Source organism: Mercenaria mercenaria, chromosome 5, assembly GCF_021730395.1.
Source record: "Mercenaria mercenaria strain notata chromosome 5, MADL_Memer_1, whole genome shotgun sequence".
Lineage (NCBI taxonomy): Eukaryota > Metazoa > Mollusca > Bivalvia > Venerida > Veneridae > Mercenaria > Mercenaria mercenaria.
In genome coordinates this window covers 85,457,986-85,470,941 of record NC_069365.1, presented here as the reverse complement: position 1 = coordinate 85,470,941, position 12,956 = coordinate 85,457,986, and the positions used below count along the sequence as shown (strand labels likewise).

At 34.2% G+C, this 12,956-nt stretch overlaps 1 protein-coding gene across 6 annotated transcripts in view; it reads left to right on the top strand.

Moving 5' to 3' along the window:
- Positions 1-12,956, top strand: part of LOC123557823 (leucine-rich repeat-containing protein 24-like) — a 47,805-nt gene that overhangs the window by 8,803 nt on the left and 26,046 nt on the right. The window contains exon 1 of one of the 6 annotated variants that reach the window (XM_045349531.2): positions 5,058-5,094. The exons of 1 other annotated variant lie outside the window; for it this stretch is intronic. The gene's annotated coding sequence lies outside the window, so the exon portion shown is untranslated. Of the gene's footprint in view, positions 1-5,057; positions 5,095-5,126; positions 5,526-6,429; positions 6,566-11,399; positions 11,642-12,956 lie in introns of those variants that run through there. 4 more of the 6 variants (XM_053544169.1, XM_045349530.2, XM_045349528.2 and 1 more) reach the window with 4 other exon arrangements.

Below are 12,956 nucleotides of genomic sequence, written 5' to 3'. Positions count from 1 at the left end.
AAGAAAATTAAGAACATAAAGGGAGATAATAAAAATATTCAATTTGTGATTCTTGCACAATCTTCTCACTGCAATCTATCATTTTATCATGTTTCAAATTGAAATTCCCTTCTGTGGTTTTAAAGTTATTACCTGGACAATAAAAGTTAAGAACAAAAAGGGAGATAATCTTAGAATAACTCAAGATAGAGTAAATTGGCCTTTTGCTCTAAACATCCTCATCCAAGTTATATCCAATTCCTTTTTGTTTAGACAGAATGTTTTTATCAAATGGACTAATGGACTGATGGGAAGAAGTTATTCAAATAAAATGCTCACAAACTTGTTCGTGGGGACTAATATGAGCCGTGCCATGAGAAATCCAACGTAGTGGGTATGCGACCAGCATGGATCCAGACCAGCCTGCGCATCCGCGCAGTCTAGTCAGGCTCCATGCTGTTCGCTTTTAAAGCCTATTGGAATTGGAGAAACTGTTAGCGAACAGCATGGATCCTGACCAGACTGCGCAGATGCGCAGGCTGGTCTGGATCCATGCTGGTCGCATACCCACTGTGTTGGTTTTCCCATGGTGCGGCTCATATGATGATTGTACGATTATATTAAAGCATAATTATTTTTTTCCTTGGAAGTTGTTTTACAATCATCTGCATGATCAAAATTTGAGTGGGATAAATATGGAAGGAAAGCCTGTAGATGCTGTCTGACTTATTATGTTGATTTTTTGTTTTTGTTGGGTTAAACTTCATGCCAACAGGTCATCATGGCGACTCTCCAGCATTGATGGTGGAGGAAGACCCCAGGTGCCCCTTCCGTGCATTATTTCATCACGAGCAGGCACCTGGGTAGCACCACTGACCTTCTGTAATCCAGCTGGATGGCTTCCTCACATGAAGAATACAACACACCGCGTGAGGCTCGAACCCACATCGTTGAGGGGCAAGTAATTTGAAGTCAGTGACCTTAACCACTCGGCCCCCTTATTATGCTAAAGAGTAGATTGTTAGCTATCAATTTAAGACATTTTCAAAATAAAGGAAAAGTGATGTACAGTACTATTCCTGCAATATATAAACATTTTGTGAAAATATCTGTATAAACCAATAAATAGGTCATAGATAATTTATACATATTTGCATGCAAATACAACTGTATGCTGGAAATGTATACAGTCTAACCTGTACTAACGGTCACCTCCGATCAGCGGTCACCTCCGTTCAGCGGTCATTTTATAATGCCCGACGGATTTTCCTCTATTTTATCACTTTATTCAGCGGCCACCTGTCATCCGCGGCCAGCGGCCAGCAAAATTGCCTCCCGACCGCCATATTTGATCCCTTTCAGTGGCCATTTTTCTTCCTGTAACCAATTATTTTTAGGCGATAATCGCCGAAGATACCCGATTTTTGAGAAGCACGTGATTTTTAAGTTTCACGTGACTTCACCATAAGAACGACAAAATGACATGAGCTTCTCAATTAAAACTGATAACCAAAGGTGCAATCCCCTTTTTGTTATGATCAAAATGGCCAGTAATTATCGGCAATTAGCGTGTCACCTTGTATCAATTTTGTTGTTCACAGTTTGATCTCGGTTAAAGAAAATCCTCGATAACTAGTTAGTAGCATAATATTTATGATTTTTTTATACTTCTGTCATCAAAATACTATTAAATTTGTACGAAATTAATTGTGTTTGAAAAAAATATAAACCACTCTATCTTTTACGGAACGTAACGGCAATCTTAAGATTTTAGCAAAGACAATAAGCACGGAGAGTAGCTTCCCTTACCAAAATGGGGAAAATTGTAAACAAACTTTTTCTGAAGTTGGAAAATTGTCTGTAACAATTTTTGTTGTAAAAAAACCACGCCAGAGTTTTAGACTGCTAAGAAGACCATTCGTTTTGCGAAGTCAAATGCACGTCATTGTATCCTGGTAAAATAATAATTGAAAACCTAAAAAGAAATTGGCCTTAAGGCTAAACTGGTCAGCAGTCTGAAAAATACATATACTGGCTGCACCTCCGATCAGCGGTCACCTGGCTTAAACGGCCAAATTGTCTGCTTCCCCTGGCTGGCTGCTTATGACAGGTTAGACTGTACATAAAACACAAAATAAAACCGTTACAAGTGCAGGCTTAAAGAAATATCCCATTAAGAAGCAAACAAAGTCTTTTTTAATCAGTAAAGCTGATCTGCCGGTTTTGTATATTTTGGATTTTATCTAATAAATTTCACAGCTTTTTCAATACAATGTAAGTGCAGTTCGATAATCAAGCCCTAATGGTCTCTATGACCTATGATATATGGACTTTCCTCTCAGCAGGGAAGGAATACTTGATCAATAAAGTAACAAAATGTAGGATTACATGTGACAATTTTGCTTGGTAACAAATTACGCCTACCCTGCCGTTCTGTTAAAAGGTCATTGATATAACTGCAGCGTAGGGAGCTACTATCAATTGCTGGTGACAATAGACTAAAGTTCCTGCTTTAAACCATTTGTCTTGTACTTAATGAACCTTTTGCAAGGGAAGCTTTTGATCTGGCTTGCCAGCTGACTCAGTTCAGGTGTGAGCATCACAACACTTCCAAATAAGAAGTTGTGCATTTGATCCCCTGTTGAGGCAAGTGTTCTTTGAGACTACCTGATAAAAGACAATCCATCCGAGATCCATCTGATCCAAAGTGTTTCCTCTTTAATGTCCAATTCATATGCATGCTTGTACCCATCTGAGATTTATTATTTTTCTACCTGTTACCAATATCCCCACAAAGTATTAAGCATAAGAAACACTTTAAAATAATCTTTTTCTTTGAGGTTTAGATTTAAATACAATTTACAAATTGTTACAGTTTAAACACTACTTCTCTAGTTCACTTTAATCAAAATATTAACATAATTATATGAAACAGTAAACAGTGGAACAACATCAAACCAATTTCTGTGAAGCTTCTAAACCTTAGGCAAATTCAGTAAACTATTTATTAATGATTAAAATTCAGTGCTGAAAGACATTTCAATGATATGAATGTGTCTTAAACAAATACTGTAAGATTACAGGATTTCAATGTTAACAAAATATTTGTGAGATTTGAGTCTTTTGGTGACACCCTGTATCAAAATGCAACTGTCAATTTTGTTTTTCCCCTTATCTGACGTGACATGAAAATGATCTGTTGCTACTGAACACAGTACTGTATTATTTCACAGGTTTGCAACACATGATATGTATCTATTTTCTTTTTATGAATGGAAAAAAAAACTTAAACCTATATAATCTTAAAGCAAATTAATTCTTCAAAAGGTTTCTCCCTATTATATATTGTTTTTTATATTTCCAATTTAAATAAATACGGACAGCTCCAAATATAGATAATATCTTAATATGATAATAAAAAGTACTAAATAATATTACACTTTCATGTGTTTAAGATCTGTTCAACTGTGTTACATGCATTTATTTGCCTTGAAGTTAACATCTTCATTTGCAGGAATGCATCAAATCAGTCATATTATTTCCCATTATTTTGCTTGGTAATTAAAGCACTTTTTGTTGGAAACTGCCAAATGAGTCATATTAAGATTATGTCCCTTTGTACTGAAACCAGCATTTGCTGGAACTTGCTTAATTATACATCTTAAGATTATCTCCCTTTGTACTGAAACCACCATTTGCTGAAATCTGCCAACTTTGTCATATTAGTCATATTCAAAGTCCATTTCTTTTTGTACTGAAGCCATTATTTGCTGGTACCCACTTAACAAGTCATATAAACATATTTCCCTTTGTATAACTGGAATTTGCCAAATTTGTGATACTAAGACTACTAGTATTTCCCCTTGTACTGAAACCACCATTTGTTGGAATTTATTTCCATTTGTGATGAAACCTCCATTTTCTGGAATCTGTCTAATTTGTCACATTGTTAAGATCAATTTCCTCTGTATACGTACCCATACCCACATTTGCAAGAACCTGTTTAAGATTGCCATCCAGCTGTCTTAAGGTAGGTTGGTGGTTCTACCCAGGTGCATGCTCGTGATGAAATAATACACAAAGGGGCGTCTGGGGTCTTCTCCACAATGAAAGCTGGAAAGTCACCATATGACCTATAATAGTGTCAGTGCGACCTTAAACCCAACAAAATAAAACAAATAAACTGTTTAAGATCAATAGAATCTTTAATATGTGCAATCAGTATTAACAGGTAATACTGAGGCTCTTGGCAGTTCGATACCTATATGTGCTGAGTATAACTTAATAAGTAATCTTTAAAATGTGAGCATTTCAAATTAGCAATTTAAGAGCAGAGCCAGGGGTCCAGTGGTATGAGTTCAAGCCCCTTCTCCTCAAACTACAAATTACTAACACTGAGATAAGAGTCCCGTGTATGGCTGCTTTACACCTGGCCTGCTAAAGAACCAGGGAAGCTTCTGAAATCGGAGTGTCTTCTGTATCTTGCACTATCTAGCTCCCACTTACTCTGGAGGAGACACCCATATGTGTTACCGGTGGTGATTGTAAATAAGCTTACACACAAATACACATAGCAACTACTTTATTTTTCAAATTACACTGTTATGACACTTGTTTCTGTAAGTTTTAAATAATTATGTCAATTGTGAAAATCTCTTATTTTTACCCTATAAAAGTGGTAGAGGATGTTGGCTACTAGTTAAAACTTTAAAGGCTACTAATATTTTCACTTGGCGCTTACTACATGTTAAGTTTTGAATTTCTGAAGGTGAAACAATCCTAGTCTTACTCTTTTCTGTCAGGTCATCTCAATTTAGTCCCACTTAAACAAGGAAATATACTTTCAATGATAATTCAGTCAAGCCCATGTTATTTGGATAATGCATAAATACAATATTGACAAAAATGATACTCCCTTTAAACAAATCAGTCGCCATCGGCCACATTACAACTTAAAATAGTAACATTTTGTTTAAACAGTTGCAATGTTATCTGTAATTTCATCTTTTTCCTGTTTTATTGTATTTTTCACCACACAAAACTTGTTTAATCATCCTCAATCAAGTAAAGAAGTCAATTTGAGGTAAACTGTGATGATGTGAAGATTTGGAAAAGGTGATGTCAATACCTTTAAATAAATAGCTACAAGGGATGGATGTTTAGCTTGAAATTACTTATTTATGAGTGATTTCTAATGAATTTCATAATGATTTGGGGGGAAAAAAGGATAAATTGTGATCAACAACAGTAACTGTTACTGCCATTTAAAATATAAATAAATGTCTGGATTTACAATTTATTCTAATAATAGGTTAAATCATAATATTTGGAGTGTATGTGTTTTTACCATTTTTATTAACTTTTTATGTAGTTCCCTATTTTTTTCTGACATTCATACATACAAAAAATATCATTTAAACCAAGCGTGAAAAAAACCATGAAAAATTGACAAATTTGGTTCAATGTACTAGAGCTGAAAGTGTTAACCTTGTATTATACCATCTTGGTTTTTAAACCATAAAACTTCAAGGACTAATAAAACTTCGGTTAGTGTTAATAGAATAAACCTGATTAAACTTTGGTTACTCTGATTTTTGTAATTCTATGTATTTTTGTGCTAAAATTCTTACATTATAGTGCCTCTGTTATATGTCACATTAAAAGATAAGTCTGTATCATTGGCAGAAATAATCAGATTATTAAAGGCTAAAGAAGTCAATATGTATTACCATTACGAATTATTTATTTAACCCTAAGCCTGCTGGCGGCAAGTGATTCTGCCTTTGCGATCCGTGCAGTCTGATCATGGTCTGCACTGTTCGCTATTCAGTCAGTGAATTTTAAGTGAAAACCCCTTAAAATAATAGATGGTATAGCCCAGATTGAATGATGGACTAGTCCATTTTAGAAATTTAGCAGTTTAATATTTAACTATAAATCTGGGTAAAATAGAAAAATTATCTAAAGCAAAGCTTTTCTTAATTCAAAATTGTCTCCAATCACTTGACCCTCATCCTAGTGGGTTCGAAACCTTTATTGGGACAAAAAATCCTTTCATGTGAAGAAGCCAATATCCAGCTGGCTTACAGGTCGTTGGTGTTAGCTCAATTGCCTGAAATAAAGAAGTCTTCCTCCACCATTTAAAGCTGGAAAGTCACCATAATTATGCCCCTGTGATGCTAAACCTTATTAAAAATCTGTTCATTAAACTCCAGTCTGTTTTAAATGTATCTACCATATTTCTTGCCTTATCAATACAAAAACAGAAAGATTGTGCCAAAGATAAAAGGGACTATTTTATGCTGTAATACAGTGTGGACATAATGGTTATCAGTGTATATCATTTGACTGTGTAATCTAGCAGGATCATATAGATCTCAGCTGATACTGTTCATGACAGACAGTTTAGAGATAGACTTTCAAAGGTGTGCAGTACAAATATGTGCAGTCCAATAATTCACCACTTAAAATGACAGGAGGATTTTAAATGTACACATGGATATATATAAATAACGCTGGATTGTATTTTAAATATCTAGCTTTTTTTTCAATCAATTTTAAATTCAAGGCTAAGAAATTTAAACAGGTACCGTAATTATTCTATTTATAGCCCGGGCGTTTATTAGAAACACGGTCGGCTCAAAAGTTGGGGATGGGCGAATAATAGAGACAAATCACCAGCAAACATTCAAAATCTTGATGTAATATTTATTTAAAATGTACCGGTGACTATAAGAAAGTAATGATGTGATAGTCGTACAAAAATCGATAACGGCCGTACTATATCGGCACTATAACCGGCCAAGCTAAACTAACAAGATACATGATTAAATTTAATTTATTCTGTCGTGAATATAGTATTAAGTACTTTTGTTCGTGATTCTGTCATTTTCAAGCAAATTAAAAAAAACACCCTATTGTTTTAGATCAAAGCACTTTGAATCCAGTATTGATTAAATTTCCCTTGCGGGACCCCTGTTTCGAAATGTCAGACTAGTGACGTGACGTAATTACGAAAAGCGCGTGCCTTTGCATTAGCACATGTTTACCTGGGTCAATACACATTGCATGTATATATGAATATGGCGGCATGTGTGTTAGTTTCAGTTAAAGCAGCCATAAAAGGTTATCATGTTCATAAAATTAATCATCCTTTCGGAACTATACTGACATGCATATTAGAACCTGAAAACAAACACAGTGATAGTGCTATTGTTCGTGCAAGGAGCAGGCATTGAAATACTGTGTTCCTATAAAATATACGGAATTAAAGACAAGAAAAGTGATGTACCCTCGTACATCAGAAGGGAAATAAGAAAACTCGCTGTTTAACTGATAAAAGGTAGGATTATTTTCTAAGATTCATAGGATGGGCGCTTATTAGATAACATCGTATTTTTGATTTCTTTCTTAAAAAAGGCCGTTTTTTTACAAAAAGTCGGGACTGGGCGTTTATTAGAGCATGGGCTATAAATAGAATTATTACGGTAATAGTTTTAAGTCAGTGTATTAATACTCTGTAATTTGGCAATAGTTTGTATTGGGAATATTTAAGTTTTTTTACAAGAATGATCAATTTAATATTGTAAACAATTTTTTTGTATCTTTGTGAAAGTCTTAACTACTTATAACTACTCCAGCTTTTTAGAAAAAAAAAAAAACAATGTTATAAAGGCTAGCAATATCTTTAAATCTATTTTTTTTGTCATTTAATTGATTTCGTTCCCTTAAAATTTTGTTCTTTTTTTTTCAAGAACAACCCCAGTTTACAGAGTTTTCATTGTATATAATTCATTCATCTTTGATATGTATAGTACAAAATATTACATGAATTAGAACTGCAAAGAATTTGTTTTAGCTATCAATAATTATGTGGATGGGAATTTAATATGTGTTAAACCAATTCAGTTTTAAAGTAATTTTATAAAAGTTTATCATCATAATAGGTCTTTCTTCATGTTGCAAAACTGAATAAGCTCTGACATCCCTGGAAATTTTATATTGATAGATATTTATCTTATTGAAGATTTAAAAAGTAGTAGTTTCTAACTTATTTAAACCCTTCTGTTCAAGGTTTAATCAACTGGCATACAGTTATTTATACATGCACTTACTCTGCTGCAACTCATCTCATCAGTCACGTAAAAAAAAATTCTTCCATTGTACTCAAACCTCCATTTGCAGGAACCAACCCAATTAATTATATTAAGATTATCTCCATTTGTAATAAAACCTCCATTTGCTGCAATCTGCCTGATCAGTCATATTAAGATTACTTCCGTTTGTACTGGAACCTCCATTTGCTGCAAACTGCCTGATCAGTCGTATTAAGATTACCTCCCTTTGTACTGAAACCTATATTTGCTGGAATCTGTCTGATCAGTCAATCCCTTTGTATTGAAACTTACATTTGCTGGAATCTGTCCATTTATATTTTCTGGTCTGAGCATTCAAAGATATAGAATAACTTTATAATTCAAATCTCAATTTAATGGTAGTTTCATATACACTTGGTTAAAATAATACAAGAATTATGTAAATTAATGTGAAAATCTGATTCCTAACCTATAAAGGACAGGTCAGTATGATTTTGGTCCTGTATTCAAATAAATACTAAGTGTACACTTTTTGTGGTAAAATGCTGTACAATGTATATATTCCATTTACTGGAGTTTTCTGAAAGTGACATATAGTCTTGAAGACCTTAAAAGCTTACTGTACATCAAAACAGAATTTATATCTTATTTAAGTTAAGACTTTATAATTTCTCTCAGGTCCAATTTATACAAGGAAATAAAACTGTACTTTTATAACCACAATCTTAAGGCGGCCATAAACAGTCAAACCCATGTTATTTAGATAATGTATCAGTACAATATTGACAAAAATACTACGCATTTTTAACAAATCAGCTGCCACCAGCCACATAATGCCTTGAAATAGTAATATTTTGTATAAACAGTGGAAAGTTATCTGAAGTTTCATCTTTTTTCTATTTTATTATATTTTTCACCACACAAAACTGGTAAGTCAATTTGAGGTAAACTGTGATGAAAGAAAGTTAAAGGTGATGTCAACACCTAATTATAGCTAAGGGCTACTTTTTAGTGTAAAATTATGTGTTTGTTAGTGATATGTAATGAATTTGATGACTTGAAAAAAAATGGGATTAACACTAATAGTTACTGTTACTTAAGAATGATTCAATATAACAGGATTTATCATTTATGAATTGTATTTTTTGGATCACAAAATTTAGTCTATTTTACAATAAGTGACTTTTTTTTTATTGTTTTCCATTTTCTTCACATTTATTTACATATTTACTAAATATATCATATAAAGAATTAACATTTTAGCTAAGCATTAAAAACAGATAGAACTGACATATTATAACCTAAAAGAATGTTTTTTCGTAGAACACAAATTCCCCCCTTGATGCATTCAGTAACTGCACAAGGAACAGAAATTATTTTATCACTGTACACAAAAGTTCTACTGTTCTGGGTCAGTGTGACCTTGACCAATGACATATTGACCTCAAAATCAATAGGGGTCATCTGCTTGTCATGATTAACCTCCCTATCAACTTTCACGATCCTAGGCCCAAGCATTCTCAAGTTATCATCCGGAAACAGTTTTACTGTTCTGGGTCAGTATGACCTTGACCTCTGGTCTCAAAATCAATAGGGGTCATCTGCTGATCATGATCAACTTCCCTATCAAGTTTTGTTATCCTAGGCCCAAGCATTCTCAAGTTAACGTCAAGAAACGGTTTAACTGTTCTGGGTCACTGTGATCTTGACCTTTGACCTACTGACCACAGAATCAATAGGGGTCATCTGCTGGTTATGACCAACCTCCCTATCAACTTTCATGATACTAGGCCCAAGCATTCTTGAGTTATCATCCGGAAACGGATTGGACTACATACCTACCGACAGACCGACTGACATCTGCAAAACAATATACCCCTCCTTCTTCGAAGGGGGGCATAAAAAGTGGAAACTCCACAGGTCGCTCATCATGGCAAAAACAAAAATGTTGCAGGCTCGGTTTGAAAGACTAGTCAATAAAACAAACTATTGACCGGCACTGTAACGATTGAATTTGATTTACGTATGTCAAAAAAGATAACCACTCTTTTATACATCATCTTGGATTTTGAACCATAACATTTCAAGGACTTATAAAACTGTGGTAAGTGTTTACTATGAATAGAATAAATGTCATTAAACTTCTTATGACACTGTCTACATATTATTACCTGGTGGCAATATTAAAATTCTTACATTATTAAAGACTTCAAATATTTTTGCCCACAATAAATTACAGTGCCTCTATTATGTCACATTAAAAGATAAGTCAGGTATCACTGGCAGAAATAATCAGATTAGTGGTTCAAGAAGTCATATGTATTACCACTAACAATGATTTAGTACTATTATTTTACTATAAATCTGGCTAACAGTACCAGAATTATCCAAAACAAAACTTGTTATAATATGGTGAAAAGTATGAAAGGGACACTGTGCAATAATGGTAATATTTATATTATATAAGTTTATTTGTAGCCGCCACCGGTAACCCATATGGGCAACGGACCTCCAGAAGACTGTTCGTAATGTTTAAGTGGGAGGATAGTGCAAGATACAGAAGACCCTCCAATGCCAGAAGCTTCCCTGGTTCTTAGTGCCCCAGGGTTCTTTAGTGCCCCAGGTGTAAAGCTTCCATACATGGGACTCTTATCCCAATGCTAGTAATTTTTAACTGGAGGAGTTGGGGTCCGAACTCACGACCCCTGGTTTTGTAGTCAGACAGTGTTACCACTGGACCACTGCATCCCCACTCTGGTAATCTTTGTTGTTCTGAGCCCAAGCTTATAGACAGGTCTCAGAATGTGGCTTTGCCATTGGTCAATATCAAATTTGTGCCAAGCAGCAACCAATCAAATGATAAAGTTCTGAGCTAGGTCTTTAAACTTCCATTTTTTTTTTATCTTGGCCTCTGATGTCTCCTTGCAAAGAACAAAATATTAACTTTTTCGAAAAATAAGACAAGGTAAAATGCAATGCCATAGAAATTAACAGGTGCCAAACTGTTTAAACAAGAGAAAGAAAAATGTCATCACCTTTGCTAAGTGTGAGCAATTTATTTCACAATATCATTTAAACATATATGCATATAATCTAACAAATATTTTTTAGTTTTACAATATGATATTATATATAAAAAGACTGTATGAAAGATAAAAGAGATTTATAATCTTTGCTGTAATACAGTGTGGACATAAGGGTTATCAGTGTACAATCTATCGACTGTGTAATCTAGCAAAATCATATAGATCTCAGCTGATACTGTTCATGACAGACAGTTTAGCGATAGACTTTCAAAGGTGTGCAATACAAATATGTGCAGTCCGATAATTCGCCACTTGAAATGACAGGAGAATTTTAAACGTACACGTGGATATATATAAATAACTTAGGATTGTATTTTAAATATCTACTTGTCTTTTCAATTATATTTAAATTCAAGGCTAAGACGAAACTGCGCAGGTAATACCTATATGTCAGTGTTTTAATACCTTCAACTTTCATGACAGCTTTGGATATAGCAAAATTTATAAATACTTGAGGACCAGGATATACAATATGTCTTGGTAAGAAACCATTTATATTGATATTTATTGTCATATGTTTAATTTCCTTAAACTTCACGAGGCCAATGCTTCAATATACATGGTTAAAATAGAAATAATCACTTTGAGGTATTCTTTCTTTTAAAATCTATCTTGTAACCTTTATCATTTGTTCTTCTGACCTTGGTTTCGAGGGATTCAAAAGTAGAAAATAATAAAGAAAACAATAAATTGGGACCACAATAATTATGAACTGTTCATGTGAGTCAGACGGCTTCAAAGAGTCAGCATGCCTAATTTGATTTTCTACAGTTTTTGTTATAAATATAATTAAAATAAATAAATTTCTTTTTCTCCTAACTTTGTAAAAGCTTTAAAAACTGACTAACAGTAAGTGAAAATGAGTATAGCTGAATCCATTGTTTCTGGTTACCTCCCTTTATGTCTCCTAATTGTCTTTTGTCACAATAGGCATTTAGTGAAATGAGCCGTGCCATGGGAAAACCAACATAGTGGGTTTGCGACCAGCATGGATCCTGACCAGACTGCGTGGATCCAGACCAGCCTGCGCTTCCGCGCAGTCTGGTCAGGATCCATGCTGTTCACTTTCAAAGCCTATTGCAATTAGAGAAACTGTTAGCGAACAGCATGGATCCTGACCAGACTGCGCGGATGCGCAGGCTGGTCTGGATCCATGCTGGTCGCAAACCCACTATGTTGGTTTTCCCATGGCATGGCTGAAATGTGTTTTACCACTGGGTTACTATTACAACATTCACAGCTGTTGGCCGGAGCTTTGCTTCATTTTGCTTCAAACGGTGTCTATCCTGCAGTTGTACACCACGTATCTCTAAACTTTGGTAGATATTTTGCAATTTTGTCTGAGTCTACACTTTCTAATTGGTATAATTTGTATTACATATATACCTAGTGTTCATATTATGGAGACAATAACTGCAGTTATATTGACATTGCTTTGCACAGAACAATAAAGTCATTTTTTTTTCTAAGACACATCCTTTGTTCTTCATAATACTAATAGAAAATTTTCATGTTACGTAATAATCGGAAGTCGGCCATATTGGAGGCACATGCGTATTGCGTAAACACCAGACAATATTTTTTTTACCTAGTCTTAAACTGCACCTACCCTACCTCATCAATCATTAAAAGAAAAATTTTATGGCATCTATAAATATGTTCCTGATAATACAACTACATCACTGAAGGAGGTAGCAACTGGCATCCTGAAATAATTTAGATGGTCAGAAATAAAGAGTGTTTCTTAATGATTTGATAACTATTTCAATTTGAATTTGAACACTGCTAGCTGTGC